At 37.8% G+C, this 19,251-nt stretch overlaps 2 pseudogenes; both read left to right on the forward strand.

Annotated features, from left to right (window-relative positions):
• Window positions 1-835: 835 nt before the first annotated feature.
• Window positions 836-19,251, forward strand: part of LOC102125700 (phosphatidylinositol 3,4,5-trisphosphate 3-phosphatase TPTE2-like) — a 347,382-nt pseudogene continuing 328,966 nt past the window's right edge.
• Window positions 11,991-12,103, forward strand: LOC135965773 (U2 spliceosomal RNA; annotated as a pseudogene).

Genomic DNA, 19,251 nt, shown 5'->3' on the forward strand with positions numbered 1-19,251 from the left:
GACTAAACCAAGAAGAAATAGAAAACCTGAACAGACCATAAACAAGTAATGAGATTGAACCAGTAATAAAAAGGCTTTCAACAAAGTCCAGGACCTGATGGCTTCACCACTTAATTCTCACTTGTGAAAGGAAGAGTCATTTGCTACAGCAAACTTCATTGTTGTCCTATTTTAAGAAATTGCCTCAGCCACCCCAACCATTGGCAACCACCACTCTGATCAGTCAGCAGCCATCAACATGGAGGCAACAATGCCCTCCACCAGCAAAAAGACTAGGACTTGCTAAAGGCTCAGGTTATCATTAGCATTTTTTAACCAATAATGTAGTCTTTAATTAAGTTATGTGCATAATTTTTTTAACATAATGCCATTGCAAACTTAACAGGCTACAGTGTAGGGTAAATATAACTTTCATATGCACAGGGAAACCAAAACATTTGTGTGAGTTGCTTAATGCAGTTTTTGCTTTATTGCAGTGGTCTGGAATGAAACCCACAATGTCTTTGAGATATGTCTATACACATATTATTTATATATTATACATCTGTATACATATTCTTTTATATATCTTTATATACATATATATAGAAAGAGATAGAGCAAAGAAGACAAAAATATGCAAAATTCAGTGTTGGGAGTATCCATGAAGAAAGAGTTTCTGGTTAATGATTGTAATTTTCTTTCTTAAATATTAAGTCTTCCAGTGAGCTAAGTCATGTTTACTATATCGTTTAGATTCATGGGATTCTTGTTATTCAAATATATTTTTCATCACTATTTTGTGTAGCAAATATCTAATGATATATTTTTGCATTTTTTTTTTGGTAGATAAAGTATGTTAGAACGACTTTCCAAGTTTGAAGTTGAAGATGCTGAAAGTGTTGCTTCATATGAGTAAGTCAGTTTGAAGTTTGAAAGGAGGGAGCCATTGATGGATCTCTTATCTTTAGTTAAACAGAGCTTATGCTGAGGCAAGAAGAAAAAAGGGAAACTATGGAAAGATATCAAAATGTATGGGTGGGAGCATACACCGTATTTACTCCAGTTGAATTATTAGACAAGTATTATTTTGAAAAATAAATTCCATCCATTCAGAAATAAATGTTCTTCTAGCTTGAAAATGTAAAAAGTATTCTTAGAAGAAATTAATTCCATTAAAAGTTTTCTTTAAAAAAAAAAAACACAGGAATGCAGAATGCTACTTAACTCATCACTAGTGAACATTTCTCATTTTTACCGGATATTGTGTGATTTCCAATTTTGTAGATTTTGCCTATGAGCAAATGGTATTGATAGCAAAAGCAAACATGTTTTGCTGACTAAAGACCTCTTTATTCGGAGCTTGCAGTGAGCTGAGATCTGGCCACTGCACTCCAGCCTGGGCGACAGAGCAAGACTCCGTCTCAAAAAAAAAAAAAAAAAAAAAAAAAAAGGCCTCTTTATGCTCATTGGGATTTTATTCTTATTTGTTTCTAATCTCACTAGAGTACTTCCTGTTGCACTGACCTGAAGGCATTTTATCATGTACTCACTGTAATGAAACAATACATTCTTAAACTGGCTTGTGTCTGAACTGCAGACATATTCAGGAAATTTTTCTTCTGCTTCTTTCTTGCCCAGTTGTATAACCATTTGCCAGCTTGTGTCAATGTTGGAGACCAAGTCCTGCCATAGAGGAAGTTAACTCACCATGGTTGTAAGTGGTTGGTGTCTGTCTAAACAAAGATTGGAAACAAAGGGGGCAAATACAAATAGTTCTTCAAATTACCCTGAATTTGCCACTGAATTAAACTGTGTGTCTGCAAATCATCTATACGTTTTCTGTAATGGAGCTGCCCAGGGATGAAGCAAAATTAGACAGATTAAGCAAGGCAAGCATTTCCTTCTTTCCCCACTCCAAACAAAATAAAGCAGGATTTCATTTTATTTTATTTTTAAATTACAAATTCTCATTACATAGATATAGTATAGGAATAGATATAGTAGTCCCTGTGAGAAACGCTGGTGTTTCATACCAGGGGGATGATCTTGGATTTATAGTAAAAGCTGGAATCAGTGCTTGGCTTTGACATCATATATTCATTCACCTGATACTCAGCAAGTCACTAAACCTTTTTAACTTTCAGATTATTCAAATGTAAACTGGTTATGATGCTATCTATGTATTGGATATTGTATTGTAAAAAATTAGTAATAAAACTAAAATAACACACAAAAATACTTTGAAAACTCTGTAGCTTTGTGAATAGGTTTTATTCTAAAAACTGAAAATAACATAAGAGTTCATTAAAGGAAAATCAGAAAATACAATCAACAAATCTACCCACGTATAGTCCTTCTTAAACTTGGATGCATGCACTTCTAAGTTCTTTAAGCATATACTTTTTTTGTTTACAGATATGAGACCATACTTATTATTATTCTTTTGTAAATAACCTTATTACTTCATGACATCATGACTATATTTTTTGTTAATATATATTCATGTGCACTTACAACATTATTTGTAACAGTTGTTTTACAAACTGTTATATTTACAAAGTAATATACCATGAAATATTTCATGGTGTAGATGTGCTATAATTCATTTAATAGTCAGATATTGCTGAACAATTAAGTTTTTTTACAAGTTTTTAAGTGTTACAAAAAATGAATATATTTGAGGCTAAATCTCCGTATATTGTTGGTTATTTGCTTGTTATAAATTCTCAGAAGTGGAAATTCTGTGTCAAAGGGAATGATTGTGACGCTATGGATATTGATATGTGCTTTAACATCAAGATGCAAGTGTACATTTCTCCCTTCCCACACTTAGCACTAACCATCATTGATTTCTTTGATATCAGTAAATATATTTTTTCTAATGCACATTCTTTGACACACCTTCATTTACCCTTTCTAAGTTAATATTTCATCATTTGCAAACTACTTTTGCCCAGTTAAAATTGGTGTGTTTTTCTGTCTTTGGACTGAAAAGTTAAATCTATTGATCCTTTTTCTATTTTATGTAATATAAGTAATTTCTCCCATGTTGTCTTGCTTTTCACTATATAAAGTATTTAATCTTCATCTAATCAAATGTATCTGTACTTTTCTTTGTGATTTTGTCTTTAATGTTATTCTCAGAAAGTCCTTCTTACCCCAAGATTTTAAATGTATTCACCAAAATTTCTGTTTTGAATGTATTTTCTTCATTTGTATAAAATATCTGCCCTGAATTTTCTTTGTCTTAAGGTATAAAGTGTAGAAATTTACCTTTCTCCTAAGTGACTCATAGTTTTCTCAGCATGAAAATGGCATCCCCCTGTGTTGTCTTTACCGTGTTTTAGTGATCTAGAGTGAGCAGGAAGACCAGAGTCACTACAGTGTTTTTAGTGCTTTGCATCACGGCCATCTCCCTTCCCCTAGAGTCTGTACCAGAGAAAAATGTGTCCAGTGGGAGAGACAGCACCTGCCTCCAGTACAAATCCCACTTCATTAAACATGGTCTGGTTAGTGTCATGTATCTCCCACCTTCTATTGATAAAAAATAAATCATGTTCATAGTTAATATTTGTGCTTTTAATTCAACTTTGATATTGATATTGGAACTTTTAGTGTTTTAAGGTTTAGTATCGCATATCTTTTTCTGTCTCTCTCTCTCTCTCTTTTTCTTTTCTTCTGAGCCAGAGTCTTGCTCTGTCACCAGGCTGGAGTGCAGTGGCGCCATCTCAGCTCACTGCAACCTCTGCCTCCGGGGTTCAAGAGATTCTCCTGCCTCAGCCTCCTGAGTAGCTGGGACTACAGGCACGCACCACCATGCCCAGCTAATTTTTTGTATTTTTAGTAGAGATGGAGTTTCACCATGTTGGCTAGGATGGTCTCAATCTCGACCTCGCGATCTGCCCACCTCGGCCGCCCAGAGTGCTGGGATTACAGATGTGAGCCACTGCGCCTGGCCACTCTTTATTTTTAAATTATCATTTAAATTTAGTTTTTGTCTCTCATGTGTAGCATGTAATGCCTTTAATTTCAAAGTTATCTGAGAGTATTTCTCAATATGCAATATGAGAGTAATATGTTTGTATTTATGATTTCTGGTATGTTTGGTTTTATTTATCATCTTTTTCTTTTTAAAAATACTTTGATATTTTCTTTTTAAATTGGTCTATATTTTTTGCTATTGATTTGTTTTTATCTCCTGCATTTTTTATTCGTATGCAAGTCAGAAGCCCATTTCTAGTCTATCAATGTTTATATTTAAACATATAGAGAATATAATTATATCACTTTTCTCCATCAATATCGAGAATAAAACTGGACTTGTACCTGTGAAAGATAAGAAATGCAACCTGCCTTTACTTCTATCTTCTTCCACACCTTGAATCCTAGTGTAAGAATGCCTAAAAATTCAAATCAATACTATTATTCGTGATTTTATATGATTTATCTTTACTTTTAGAATCATTTATTTACATTTTCACCTGCTACGTTTTTATGCTACATTAACAATTATTATTTAGACTTACCTAATTCTGAGTTTATATTATGTACCATCTTTTCTCAGTAAGTCATCTTCCTTATTTCTATGTTCTTCATTTTGATTCATTGCTCAGCTGACTCAAGCCCGTTGAGTAATTGTTTTTAGGAAAGGTACATGGAGGCTATGCTTCGAGTTGCTGCATGTTGGAGTGTCTGTCTATTGCTCCCAAGTGTGAAAAGTACTTTTCCTGGATATGGATTTATTGGGTCATAGTTATTTCCCTGCAAACTCTGCACATAACTGCTTGAAACTGCATTTACATAGCACACTTTTTTAAACCAAAAAAGTCTCAACTCTATATTTATTTGATATAGTTTCAGTGGACGCTGAAACAGATTAAGGGGCTAAAGCCACCCAAGCCACTCCTTCATGCCTTCGTAATCTGTCAGGCTTGGTTCTGTATGGTGACATTGTCAAGTGAGTTCAGATTTATATTTCCTTGATACCCAGAGATCCAGTAGACTGTGTGGGATCAGAGGGTCTTATAGTAAGAGAATGGCAACTTGAGGAGAGAATTCACCTCTTTTGGCCAATTGATTCTCCATCTACATCAGCCTTAATTCTCCAAGCCTGGGCAGAGGTGGTGGGTCCAGGTGGAGAGGGGAAAATTAGAAGGATTGGGGATTTCCTTTATCTCAGGTTAACCTAATATCATTCAGCAAAGGCCAGTTTTTTTTTTTTAACTTTTATTTTAGGTTTGGAGGTACATGAGAGGTTTGTAACATAGGTAAACATATGTTAGGGAGGTGTTTTTTTTTTCCACATATTATTTCATCATCCAGGTGTTAAGCTCAGTACCCAAATAGTTATCTTCTCTGCTCCTCCCTCTCCTCCTACCCTCCCCACGTAAGTAGACCCCAGTGTCTGTTTCTTTCTTTGTGTTCATAAGTCCTTATGATTTAGCTACCACTGATAGGTGACGACATTCAGTATTTGGTTTTCCGTTTCTGCACTGGTTTGCTAAGGATAATAGCCTCCAGCTCCATCCATGTTCCCACAAAAGACATGATCTCATTCTTTTATTATGGCTGCATAGTATTCCATGGTATATATGTACCACATTTTCTTTATCCAGTCTGTCATTGATGGTTACCTAGGTTGATTCCATGTTTTTGCTATTGTAAATAGTGCTGCAGTGAACATTCATATGCATGTATCTTTATAGTAGAATGATTTATATTCCTCTGGGTATATGCTCAGTAATGGGATTGCTCAGTCAAATAGTAGTTCTGCTTTTAGCTCTTCAAGGTATTGCCATACTGCTTTTTATGATGGTTGAACTAATTTACACTCCCACCAACAATGTATAAGTGTTCCCTTTTCTCTGCAACCTTGCCAGCATCTGTTATTTTCTGACTCTTTAGTAATAGGCATTCTGACTGGTGTGAAATGGTATCTCATTGTGGTTTCAATGTGCATTTCTCTAATCTGTGATGTTGAGCTTTTCTTCATATGCTTGTTGGCCACATGTATGTCTTCTTTTGAGAAATGTCTGTTCATGTCAAAGGCCAATTTTGGCAGTGCCCCAGTTCTGCTCAGTATCTGCCCTCTTTGTTCTCCAGTCTTAGGCACAGGCTGTGAGCATTGTCTTAGGATTCATGGTTCTCAGGGTGGAACTTAAGTCTTGTGTTGGAGGCTTCAGTATGACAGAAACTTTCTGAAGACTTCTACTGAAGCCTCCTGTGTTGGAGGCTTCTCCTTCTAAAGAGCCTCCAACACACGAGGCTTCAGTAGGACAAAACAATTGTTCCTCATCAGCTACCTTGTCTCCAGCCATAAGGTAAAATGAGGCATTATTGGAGGCTCCATCAAACAGGTTCTCCTTCCTTTGATTAATGGAAGGGGCCCAGTCTTTCGGGTGTTTCTCCTTTGCAGTATATCTTACTAAAATGTCTTACCTCTGAAGTTCATTTGCAACCTCAAATGTGACTCTTGCTAATGTGTCTGTTTACTAGGTGTCTCGTTTGAAGAGATGACAAAAGCATCATTTACTCCCTATGCTCATTCCTGAAATACCTTATTTTATTGTGGTGGAAACTGAGATCTGGCCAAAGTTTGATGACTTGCCCAGGCTGGCACTAAAATACGGTTGTCTTCTACCACCCTTTTCTGTCTTCATGCTATACTCCCTGAGTAGATGACCACAAGTTTAAGTTTAGTATTGCCATAAAGTTGGGGTTGGGGCTTTGCATGCAATGGAAATGTTACTAAACATCCAAAGTTTACTGTCTTATTCGCATATATTCTGGATAGCAAAGTGAAATACTCATGGAGCAGAAAGAATGAAATTTTAGCGATTAGTAAAAAGCATTTTGTTATACAACTTCTGAATAATTTTCTTTTAAATTGTATTTATAAAGGCCTTTGTTTTTTGGTTAAATTTACCATATATGTTAGAAGAAATCTGATTAATTTTATTTTTACTTCTTTTTGCAGCAGCAAGATTAAGAAAATTGTGCATTCAATTGTATCATCCTTTGCATTTGGGTATGTGGGACATAGAAAACACCATGTGTTAAATATATTTGAGACTTGGCTTGGCGTGGTGGCTCACGCCTGTAATCCCAGCACTCTGGGAGGCTGAGGCGGGCAGATCACCTGAAGTCAGGAGTTCAAGACCAGCCTGGCTAACATGGTGAAACCCCATCTCTACTAAAAATACAATAATTAACTGAGCATAATGGCGGGTGCCTGTAATCCCAGCTACTCAGGAGGCTGAGGCAGAAGAATCGCTTGAACCTAGAAGGCACAGGTTGCAGTGAGCTGAAATTGCACCATTGCACTGCCGGCTGGGCAACAGAGCAATACTCCATCTTAAAAAAAAAAAAAAATATATATATATATATATATGTCATATATATATATGACATATATATATATGACATATATATATATGACATATATATATGACATATATATATGACATATATATATATGACATATATATATATATATATATATGACTTAATACTTCAATGAGAAAGACTGAAATAAAAAAACAAAAAAGCATTTCCACCTTCCATCAGTTGCTAAGTAGCCATGTGCCCCTTCTAATGTAATCTAATTTATCATGGAATTCTGGTTTAAGCTGGACATTAAGACTTGCAAATAAATGGCTTTTGCCTAAGATTAATAGTAACATATTAATATTGTTTTTCTTCCATCTGCAAAAGTAACATTAATGAAAATTAAATGTTAAAATTCTATAAGTTAAGTGTTTTATTAAGTACCGTATACATCTAGACTTACTCTTTAATTCTGGAAATAATTTACTTAGACTCTTCTCTACATAAGAGTGAGATTTCATACTATGATATAGATTTATGCAATATAATTGTTTCCTTTTGAATTAATACTATTTTAATTTGAGCTGCAAGTTTTTAAAAAAGTACTTCGAAGACTAATTCATCTTCATGGATTAGGCAAATAGTCTAATCAATTTATGGAGAATGTATTTAGAATATGTAACAGCAAGTGGCAGGAGGTACTTTAGAGTTCAAGACTCACGTGCCCATCACTATGCTAGAAGCACCCATAAATATGGAATCATGTACTTGTTGAAAATGTCACTGATGAAAAATCTTGGTCTTTTATGAGCATATGTTACTCATGCTTTCATTTGGTGTTTATTAATAAATTCTTTAGAATTATCCAGATTGAGGGTTTATTTTTTATGAGAAATTGGTATAAATTTCTTATAAAATTCTCAAATTTTAAGAAGAGTTTCCAAACAGACACAGGTGATTTTAATTCAGTTTTACTTTTCTCTCTTGAGGTGTTGGTCTGATGTTTCTACTATAAAAGGGCATGATAATATCTTGTGAAGTGGTTTGGTGAGAATTTTGTTTATTAAGAACTGCTTCTATTGGGTGAAAACAGTGACTTTCTGAGATTCTAAGGCATTACAGTTTTTCCTGACACTGGGCGGCTTAATACTAAATAATAACATTTTGGTACCTGATCAGTGGCCTAAATACAGTATAGCTAGAGGGACAAAAGCCCCTTTATCTTTGTATTTATTTATTTATTTATTTATTTATTTTAGAATATTTGGAGTTTTCCTGGTCTTACTGCATGTCACTCTCCTCCTTGCCGACCTAATTTTCAATGATAGCAAACTTTATATTCCTTTGGTGCATCGTTCTATTTCTCTAGCTATTGCCTTATTTTTTCTCATGGATGTTCTTCTTCGAGTATTTGTCGAAGGGTAAGTTTGATTATTTTTATAATGCATTATGCTGTTTTGTACTTTTATAAGAAGCACTGTGGGAGGCTGAGGTGGGAGGACCCCAAGGTCAGGAGTTCAAGACAATCCTGGCCAACATGGTGAAACCCCGTCTCTACTAAAAATGGAAAAATTAGCTGGGTGTGGTGGTGGGTGCCTGTAATCCCAGCTGCTTGGGAGGCTGAGGCAGGAAAATCGTTTGAGCCTGGGAGGCAGAAGTTGCACTGAGCTGAGATCACACCATTGCACTCTAGCCTGGGTGACAGGGCAAGACTCCATCTCAAAAAACCAACCAAACAAACAAACAAAAAACAAAAAAAGAAGCATTTTAAAATAATTAACAGGAGCATTCACCACAAACTGACTTAAGAGCCTTTGGGCCTTATAAGAACATTGGCGGTAGTCTGGCAGTACCCACCATGGCCTGTGTTTGAGGTGCCCATGGATTGATGCTCCTCTGCCTTTGGAGAGGGGTGGAAAGAGTGAGAGGGACTGCATCTTGTGGTTTGAGTGACAGCTCAGCCATAGCACAATAAAACACTAGGTAGACTTTAAAAGTTTTTGATCTAGGCCCTGATTCCCAGGCAGCACCTTTGGATCCACCCAGAGGCTGGGAGAACTTGCCATCCTGAAGGGAAGGACACAGGCCTGGCTGTTTTTACCATGTGATGATTGTAGAGCCCCAGGGCCTTCAGGAAACTTATGCAATAGCTAAGGAGTGGCTACAGCAGGTCTTGGGCAAGACCCAGTGCTGTGCTGGCCTCAGGTCTGACCTAGTGAAGTCACAGTAGTGGTGGCCACAGGGGTGCTCGTGTCACTCAACCCCAAGCTTTAGGTGCCTCAGAACAGAGAGAGAGAGACTCTGTTTGTTTGGGAGAAAGTAAGGGAAGAGAACAAGAGTCTTTTTTTGGTAACACAGAGAATTGTCCTGGATCTTGTCCAAGACCATTAAGGCAGTACCACTGTGAGTCTGCAAGAACCACAGAGTTTAGGAGGCTTGGGGTGTCCCCTAAAGCAGATACAGCTTAGATCACAATATCCAAGTTCTTTCAAATATCTGGAAAGCCTTCCCAAAAAAGATGGGTACAAACAAGCTCTGACAGTGAAAACTACAATATACAGTGAAAACTACAATAAATACCTAACTCTTCAATGCCCAGACACCAAAGAACATCTGCTCACATCAACATTATCCAGGAAAACATGACCACACCAAATGAACTAAATAAGACACCAGGGTCCAATCCTGTAGAAACAGAGATATGTGACCTTTTAGACAAAGAAATCAAAATAGCTGTGTTGAGGAAACTCAGAGAAATTCAAGACAACACAGAGAAGGAATTCATAATTCTATTTAGATAAGTTTAACAAAGAGATTGAAATAATTTAAAAGAATCAAGCAGAAATTCTGGAGCTAAAAAATGTAATTGGCACACCAAGGAATGCATTAGAGCCTTTTAATAGCAGAATTGATCAAGCAGAAGACAGAATTAATGAGCTTGAAGACAGGCTATTTCAAAATACATAGAGCAGACAAAGGAAAGAATAAAAAACAATGACACATGCCTACAGGATCAAGAAAATAGCCTCAAAAGGACAAATCAAAGTGGTATTGGCCTTAAAGAGATGGGAAGTGTAGAAAGTTTATTCAAAGGGATAGTAACAGAACTTCCCAAACCCACAGAAAGATACAAATACCCAAGTACCAGGAAGTTATAAAACACCAAGCAGATGTAACTCGAAGATGACCTCAAGGAATTTAATAATCACAGTCCCAAAGATCAAGGATAAAGAAAGGATCTTAAAAGCAGCAAGAGAAAAGAAACCAATAATATACAATGGAGCTATAATATATCTGGCAGCAGACTCTTCAGTAGAAACATTTCAGGCCAGGAGAGAGTGGCATGACATATTGAAAGTGCTGAAGGAAAAAAACATTTACCCTGAAACAGTGTATCCGGTGAAAATATCTTTCAAAGTGAGGGAGAAATAAAGACTTTTCCACATAAACAAAAGCTGAGGGATTTCATCAACACCAGACCTGTACTAGAAGAAATGCTAAAGGGAGTACTTCAGTCAGAAAGACAAGGACATTAATAAGCAGTAAGTAACAACCTTAAGATATAAAACTCACTGGTGATAGTAGGTACACAGAAAAATGCAAAATGTTAGAACACTGTAACTATGATATATAAACTACTCTTATTCTAAGTAGAGAGACTAAACTATGAGCCAATCAAAAATATTAACTACTTGAATTGCCATGTTGGTGCTTTAATCATATATATGTGTCAAATGATGAATATAACTTTATTGTTTGAAAACATCCCATGAATGTTATATTTTTCTCTTAGTCTACTCTAGAAAATACATTTTAAATAATTAATGAAAGTAGAATTCTTAATGTGGATGAGTCAATAGTTTGTGTTCTTTAAATATTCCTAGCTCTTCTTGCAGGGGGGAATGAACTTTTTTTTTTAATATTACAGGAGACAGCAGTATTTTTCTGACTTATTTAACATTTTAGATACTGCCATTATTGTGACTCCTCTGCTGATTGATGTCATTTACATTTTTTTTGACATTAAGTTTCTTAGGAATATTCCCAGGTATGAAATGTAAGGCTTACCTCTCTTAAAGTTTTAAAGTTTTTCATTAATTTTACATTTTCTGTGGCTTTTATTCTATATAATCTTTTTTTTTTTTGAGACAGAGTCTCGCTCTGTCGCCCAGGCTGGAGTGCAGTGGCCAGATCTCAGCTCACTGCAAGCTCCGCCTCCCGGGTTTACAACATTCTCCTGCCTCAGCCTCCCCAGTAGCTGGGACTACAGGCGCCCGCCACCTCGCCCGGCTAATTTTTTGTATTTTTTGGTGGAGAAGGGATTTCACCGTGTTAGCCAGGATGGTCTGGATCTTCTGACCTCGTGATCTGCCTGTCTCGGCTTCCCAACGTGCTGGGATTACAGGCTTGAGCCACCGCGCCCAGCCTTCTATATAATCTTTTAAACTTCAGATGTTCTCATTCTATACCAAATACATTGCTTTAAAATGAAATGTTTAGGTAAATTCACACATACTTTGAAACTAAAAGATGGTGACATTTGGGGACCAGTGAAGAGCATCCACACTAAGTACCATTAATTGAATGAAGAAGATGGAGTACCCAAAGAAGGACCTTTTTACTCTTGTACTAACTTTAACTTCTCTACATTTTGAAGTTCTCATCAAATTCCCATTTGTATCATTTTTTTTTGGCCTTTTGGCTAAGATCAAGTATAATATTTTTATCAGTTTAATATCTGCTATGTAAAAAAAATTTTATATTAAAAACAATTCCCCTCTGTGCTTCAACTACAAATCCCTTACACATAATGTTCTGTCTGGAGTTTTCCTACAGCCAAGAGGGAATCTATTTGAGCATATGCAAAATTTGAGTGACTTCAATCATGAGTTTCTAAAAAATAGCAAACAGAACAGAAACTAGGAGATGACACGTGTGGCAACACAATGGTAGAGTTTTGCAGTATAGTTGTGGTAGACACAAAGAAAGCTTAGGCAAAGTTAGAACTGTTAGGATTAGGAAACTAAAGAGTGTATGAGGACCTGGTGACTTTTTTTTCTTTTTTTATTGTGACAATGAGGAAAATGAAAGAGCAAATGTATACTGGGATGTAGATGGTGGCTTCCTAAGCTTGTTCATGGGTCAAATAGCTGATTTCTTTTTGTATCCTAGCTTCCCTGGACTACAGCTCAGGCCCCAACTAAGCATGTTAAGTGATAGGCTTTTGGAGTTATTTGAAAATAACCTTAGCCAATGTGGTCCTCTGACTAGAAACCTCAGCATCACTTGAGAGCTTGCTAGAAATACAAGAAGAAAAATACTTTAGGCCCCACCTTGGACCCACTGAATCAGTATCTCTGGGACCCAGCAATCTGCAGCTTAACAAGCTTTTCCAGATGGCTCTTATTTACGTGTGCCCAAATCAGAGAAGCACTAGTCCAGACCATCAGTTCTCTTCTTCAGTGTTTCTGATGGTAGGAGAGACACCAGCTAGCACACTTTGGAAGTATCTCAATCTGTTGCCTGCCTGATGTGCATTAGCAGCTGTAGTGAACCTCTGTTACTCATGGGAATAACAAAGATGAACAAGAATAATCAATTTGTTTTGATGTGGAAAAATTGAAAATGCTAGTCTTAAATCCCAAAATTAAATTAACAAATGCGAAGAGCCTGTTGTATCACTATTTCTCTAGACCAGAATTTCTCAACCTCAGCATTGCTGACATTTTGGGCCAGATCTTTGTCATGAGAGGGTGGTGAGCAGTTACATTAACTGCAGGCTGTTTAGCAAAATTCCTGGCCTCTATCCACTAGATGTAAGTAACACACACACACACATACACACACACACACACACACACACATCAGTTGGGAAAACCGAAATGCCTCCAGACATTGCCAAATATTCCCAAGGTAGGTAGGTAATTGGGGAGAGGAGGGAAAATTGCCTCTGGTTAACAACTGCTGCTCTAGACATAGTTTATATTGATAAAATTCTGTTTCTGAAGCAAAAATCGATCTTTTAAATTTATTGTTAGATGAACACATTTAGTTCGACTTCTACGACTTGTTATTCTGATAAGAATTTTTCATCTGATTCGTCAAAAAAGACAACTTGAAAAGCTGATGAGAAGGCTGGTAAGTGGCAAAACATGCTTATGATTCAGAAAAAATATTTTGTGTTTTGGGACCCATTGGCAAGGGTTGATATCTATACTGTATAATGTTTTTATTTTTATGTTGATGAATGTTTCACAAACTAATGATGATTTTAAACTCTCAGGTTTCAGAAAACAAAAGGCGATACACGAGGGATGGATTTGACCTAGACCTCACTTATGTTACAGGTTTGTGACACTTAACTGTTGATTTACTTGTATTACTTCACTTTTTCTTGTAATTGTATTTTTTTTTTTTTTGCCTCATGTAAGACACATTCATTCAAAATATTCTTTATTCATGAGGATATATGCCACTGTGATAGTGTGACATATTTGTGGTTTAGCCCTGGCAATGGAAGATCTGCATGCCTTCTCATTTCAGGACTACTCGGTTGCAGCATAGGAACTTGAATGGATTTTCAGCCGACTCCGTTTGAGTTTCAATTTATTAAGCTCTAGTAGTTATTCTGAGTCTCAAGGATCCCAGAGAGACCTCTTCGCATCCTAGAACCCCAGAGAATGAGGTCAGTGCTTGGTAGATCTCAGGTTTTCTGAGTCAGAGGGCTGCAAAGCACCTTGGGAGTTCCCACCATCACTGGTGCCCAGAACTCTTGGATTTTCTCTGGTATTTAAGATAAGAAATAAATTCTAAGAACAGGGAGAGCTTCATACTGAGGCCAACATAAGTACATGGCATACGGTTAGTACTAGTGGAGTCTTAAGAACGCCATGCCAGTTTAATTGTCATTATGTTGGATCATTTAATATGTTATTTGATTATCCTGAGTATTAGCTCTTTTCTGTTAACCTCAATCTTAAAAGTTTTTTTTTTCTGTGAAAATGGAGTGTGATCATGAATAAATTATGTTTTGTATGTTATAGGAAATCTATAATAATGTTTGTAATAGTGATGGTTTTGGTTTTCAGAACGTATTATCGCTATGTCATTGCCATCTTCTGGAAGGCAGTCTTTCTATAGAAATCTAATTGAGGAAAGGGCCTTTATCTGACAAATACTCATTTCTCAGTGAATGTAGGCTGTGTAGTCATGAGTTTATTATTGACCCAGATACGGCAGTATTCTTTTAAAAATGTACTCTTTCAAGTAAAAAAAAAAAAAATCATAATGGATTAATACCAGTTACAATTGTGCCAGTGGTTACAAACCACCCCAAAACTTACTGGCTTATAACAGCAACTATTTATCTGGCTCATGATACTATGGTTTGTGAATTTGGCATGGGCTTAACTGTCCAATTCAGGTGACTGCAGAAAGGATTTCCTGTCTCAACTAAGCTCATTCATGTATCTATGGGCAGCTACTGGGTCATCTGAGGACTGACTAGTCTAAAATGACTTGGTTACCCTTAACTGACAGAACCACTACATGCTACATGCACCCCCTAAGGTCCAAGGCCCATCCCATCTGGCACTCACTGCTGCTAACAGCTCCACCCCCTTCACCAGCAGAGCCACCATATGCTGCATGCACTTCTAAGGCACTGAGGACTGGCCTGCCTGGTGCCCACCCTGCTGGTGGCAATATGCCACAACTAGCAAAGCCACTACACTTAGCATGCATATGCTTAGTGCCTGAGAACTCATCTGAATGATGGCTCCCACACCAAGAAAAACCATACCACTGTCTCCACACTCACCATCAGACCACTGAGGCACTCACAGACACCACTGAATTCTGATTATAGCCAAAAAAGTCGCATGAAGACTATATTACTGCACCCACCCAGAACCAAAGTCAAAGCACCCTGCTCAATGAACACTATAGGGGACAACTATTGGAAAAAGTATTTCTTTATGAAAGCTCTCTAACATTGGAAGAGGCAACTGTTCCCGTAGATGTGCAAAAATCAATTTAGGGCCCCAAGAAACATAAAAAGCAAGGAAACATTACACCTCCAAAGAAACACAATAATTCCCCATGAACAGACCCTAAATTTTAAGAGTATATCAAATGGCTAAGAAATTCAAAATAATGATCTTAAGGAAACTCTATGAGATACAGAGAATACAGATAGACAAATCAATGAAATTAGAAAAACAATTTATGATCTTATGAGAAATTCAACAAGGATATATATATGTCACTAAAAACCAGACAGAGATTTTGGAGCTGAAGAATTTAAGGAATAAAATAAAAATACCATCAAGAGTCCAGGTGCAGTGGTTCACACCTGTTATCCCAGCACTTTGGGAGGCCAAGGCAGTGCATCACTTGAGGCCAGGAGTTCAAGACAAGCCTGATTAACATGGCAAAATCCTGTCTCTAAAAGATAAAAAAATTAGTTGGGTTTGGTGGCGCATGCCTGCAATCCAAGCTACTTGGGAGGCTGAGACATGAGAATTGCTTGAACCCAGGAGGTGGAGGTTGCAGTGAGCCAAGATTGTGCCACTGCACTCCAGCCTTGGTGGCAGAGCGAGACCCTATCTCAAAAAAAAAAAAAAAAAGGCAATCAAGAAGTTTAAAAACAGACATGGGAGAGATATGGCCAAAATCTAGGAAGCTCAAAGGTTCTCAAATAGATTCAACCCAAAAAGTTCTTCTCTGAGGTGCATAATAGTCAAACTGTCAAAAGTCAAAAAGAGGGAATATTCGTCAGGTGTGGTGGCTCACACCTGTAATCCCAGCACTTTGGGAGGCTGAGGCGGGTAGATCACTTGAGGCCAGGAGTTCAAGATGAGCATGACCAACATGAAGAAACCCCATTTCCACTAATAATACAAAAAAATTAGCTGGGTGTGGTGGCATGAACCTGTACTTCCAGTTACTTGGGGGGCTGAACCACAAGAATTGCTTAAACCCAGGAGGTGGAGGTTGCAGTGGGCCAAGATCATACCACCGCACTACAGCCTGGGTGACAGAGCAAGACTGTATCCAAAAAAGAAAGGAAATATTAAAAACAGCAAGAAAAAAGCATCAAGTCACATATAAGGGAATCTCCATTTGATTAACAGTAGATTTCCCAGTGGAAACTTTACAGGTCAGTAGACAATGAGATGGGATGATATATTCAAAGTACTGAAGGAAAAAAATAAACAAAACTGTCAACCAAGAACACTATACCCAGCAGAGCTATCCCCTAGAAATGAGGGAGAAATAAAGTATTTCCTAGACAAGCAAAAACTGAAGGAATTCATCACCACTAAACTGGCCTTATAAGTACTGCTTAAGGTGGTTCTACATCTGGAAGCAAGAGGATGATTACCATTGTGAAAACACACGAAAGTATAAAACTCACTGGTAGCACAGATATGCACATGAGAAAGAGAAAGGAATCAAACTTTATCACTACAGAAAATGACCAAACCACAAAGATTAAAAAAAAAAAAAAATAGGGGAAGAACAAAGGATATACAAAACAACCAGAAAAAAATTGAACAAAATGACAGGATAAAGCCTCATCTATTAATAGTAACCTTGAATGTAATATAAACAGATCAAATTCCCGATTAAAAGATATAGAGTTGGCTGCCAAAATTAAAAAAAAAAGACCCAACTGTATACTGCCTACAATAAACTAACTTTACCTGTAAAGGTTCATATAGACTGAAAGCGAAGGGATAGAAGAAATTATTTCAGCCAAACAGAAACCAAAAGCGAGTAGCGGTAGCCATACTTATCAGGTAAAACAGACTTTAAGTCAAACTGTATGAAGAGACAAAGAAGGTCATTTGATAATAAAGGGATCAACTTAGCAATAAGATATAATAATTGTAAATATATATGTACCCAACACTAGAGCATTCAGATAAACAAGGCAAATATTATTAGATCTAAAGGGAAAGATAGACTTCAATGCAGTAACAGTTGGGGCCTTTAACACCCCACTCTTACCATGGGACAGATCATCCAGACAGAAAATCAACAAAGAAATATCGGATTTAAGCTTACAGATAGGACTAAGTTCTGGTGTTCTATAGTGCTGTAGGGTGAGTACAGTTAACAATAATTTATTGTATATTTTTAAATAGAGAGGATGTTGAGTGTTCCCAACACAAACAATGATAAATATTTGAGGTGATAGATATGCTGATTATCCTGATTTTATCATTACATGTTGTATATAGGTATTGAGATATCCCTCTCTACCTTCTAAATATGAACAAGTGTTATGTGTCGATTAAAAATATTTTTAAAGAATGAAGGAAACAGATTTTTTTAATGAAAGGAAAGAAAATAACCTGACTTGGCTGAATGGCCCCAGGTGGTCTCTCATTCTCCAGTAGGCTACTTCAGTCCTGTTCACATGATGGCAGAGGCAAGAGTCCCTGGAGTGGCAACAAAGCAGTGCAAATCCTCTTAAGGCCCAGGCTCAAAATTATATATTACTTCTACCCTATTTTACTGGACAATGCAAATTACAGTACCAGTCTGGATTCAAGGAGTAGAAAATAAACTCGAATTCTTGATAAAAGGAATTATAAAGAATTGTGGCCTTTTTTGATAGTCTGCCATAGGGAAGACAGATGGGGATGCTATAACCAAAATGGGTATTCTTAGGTTGAGATCCTAAATTATAGTGAGGGCATACTGGTTTAGGCTCTGTGGATGACTAAATTAATTTCAAACATATAATGCTGTTTACTGTGAAATGCCAGCTGAAAGGATCATTGTTTAATTTTATGTAATTTACAATACTTATTATATCTCAATAAAAGTATAATTATCGAGGGCCGGCATCAGTTGCTGAGAGGTGGAAGGAGTAGCTCTCTGCAGTGTGTTAGTTCAGTTCCCAACAGGACAGTAGCTCTCTGCGGTGTGTTAGCTCAGTTCCGAATAGGACAGTACCCCTCTGCGGTGTGTTAGCTCAGTTCCCAACAGGACAGCGCCTCTCTGCCGTGGGTTACCTCAGTTCCCAACAGGACAGCGCCTCTCTGCGGTGGGTTACCTCAGTTCCCAACAGGACAGCGCCTCTCTGCGGTGCGTTAGCTCAGTTCCCAACAGGGCAGGGCTGCAAGTTCAGCTGCTTCCCAGAAAATGTCCTGGACCCCCGGCCTGAGTCATCATCCCATGACTGGAGAACGTGGACAGATTATTTTATCAAGAAACTGGTGATAAACGAGGGACTATAGGAATTAAGAACTGGGCTGAAAAAGAAATGTTTAGAGTGATGCAAGATGGCCAATTAGAAGCAACTGCAGTCTGCAGCGCTCACAAAGAGGAATGAAAAGCGGCGAGGGAATTCAGCACCTTCAACTGAGATATCCAGGTTCTCACGTTGGGACTGACTGGATGAACAGGTCAGCCAATGGAGAACGAAGAAAAGCAGGGAGAGGGTGCGATGGCCCAGCCAGGGGCAGCATGGAGCCAAAGGAACCCCCACTCCCAGCCAAGGGAAGCAGCGAGGGATTGTGCAATCCTGCCCAGGAAACTGTTTCTCCCATGGATCTTTGCAAGCCATGGATCAGGAGATCCCCTTGTGAGCCCATGCCACCAGGGCCTTGGGTCTGCTACACAGAACTGTATGGAGTCGCGCACATCAGCTGCTCAGGCACACACAGAAACCCAGGAGTTTGACACACTCTAGCACCCGGGATCTTCAGCACAGTGGGAAATCTGTCCATATGTATCTCTGGGAAGGGGGCTGAATCCAGGGAGCCAGGCAGCGTCATTCTACAGGCCCCATTTCCATGGCACTTCACAAGTTAAGACCCACTGGCTTGGAATCCTAGCCTGCCAAAAGCAGCAGGCTGGAATCCACCTCAGATGGGTCTGAGTTCCCGGGGAGGTGGTGAGAGGCAGCCGGCATCACTGTGGTTCATA

This window comes from Macaca fascicularis, chromosome 10, assembly GCF_037993035.2.
Source record: "Macaca fascicularis isolate 582-1 chromosome 10, T2T-MFA8v1.1".
Taxonomy (NCBI): Eukaryota; Metazoa; Chordata; class Mammalia; order Primates; family Cercopithecidae; genus Macaca; species Macaca fascicularis.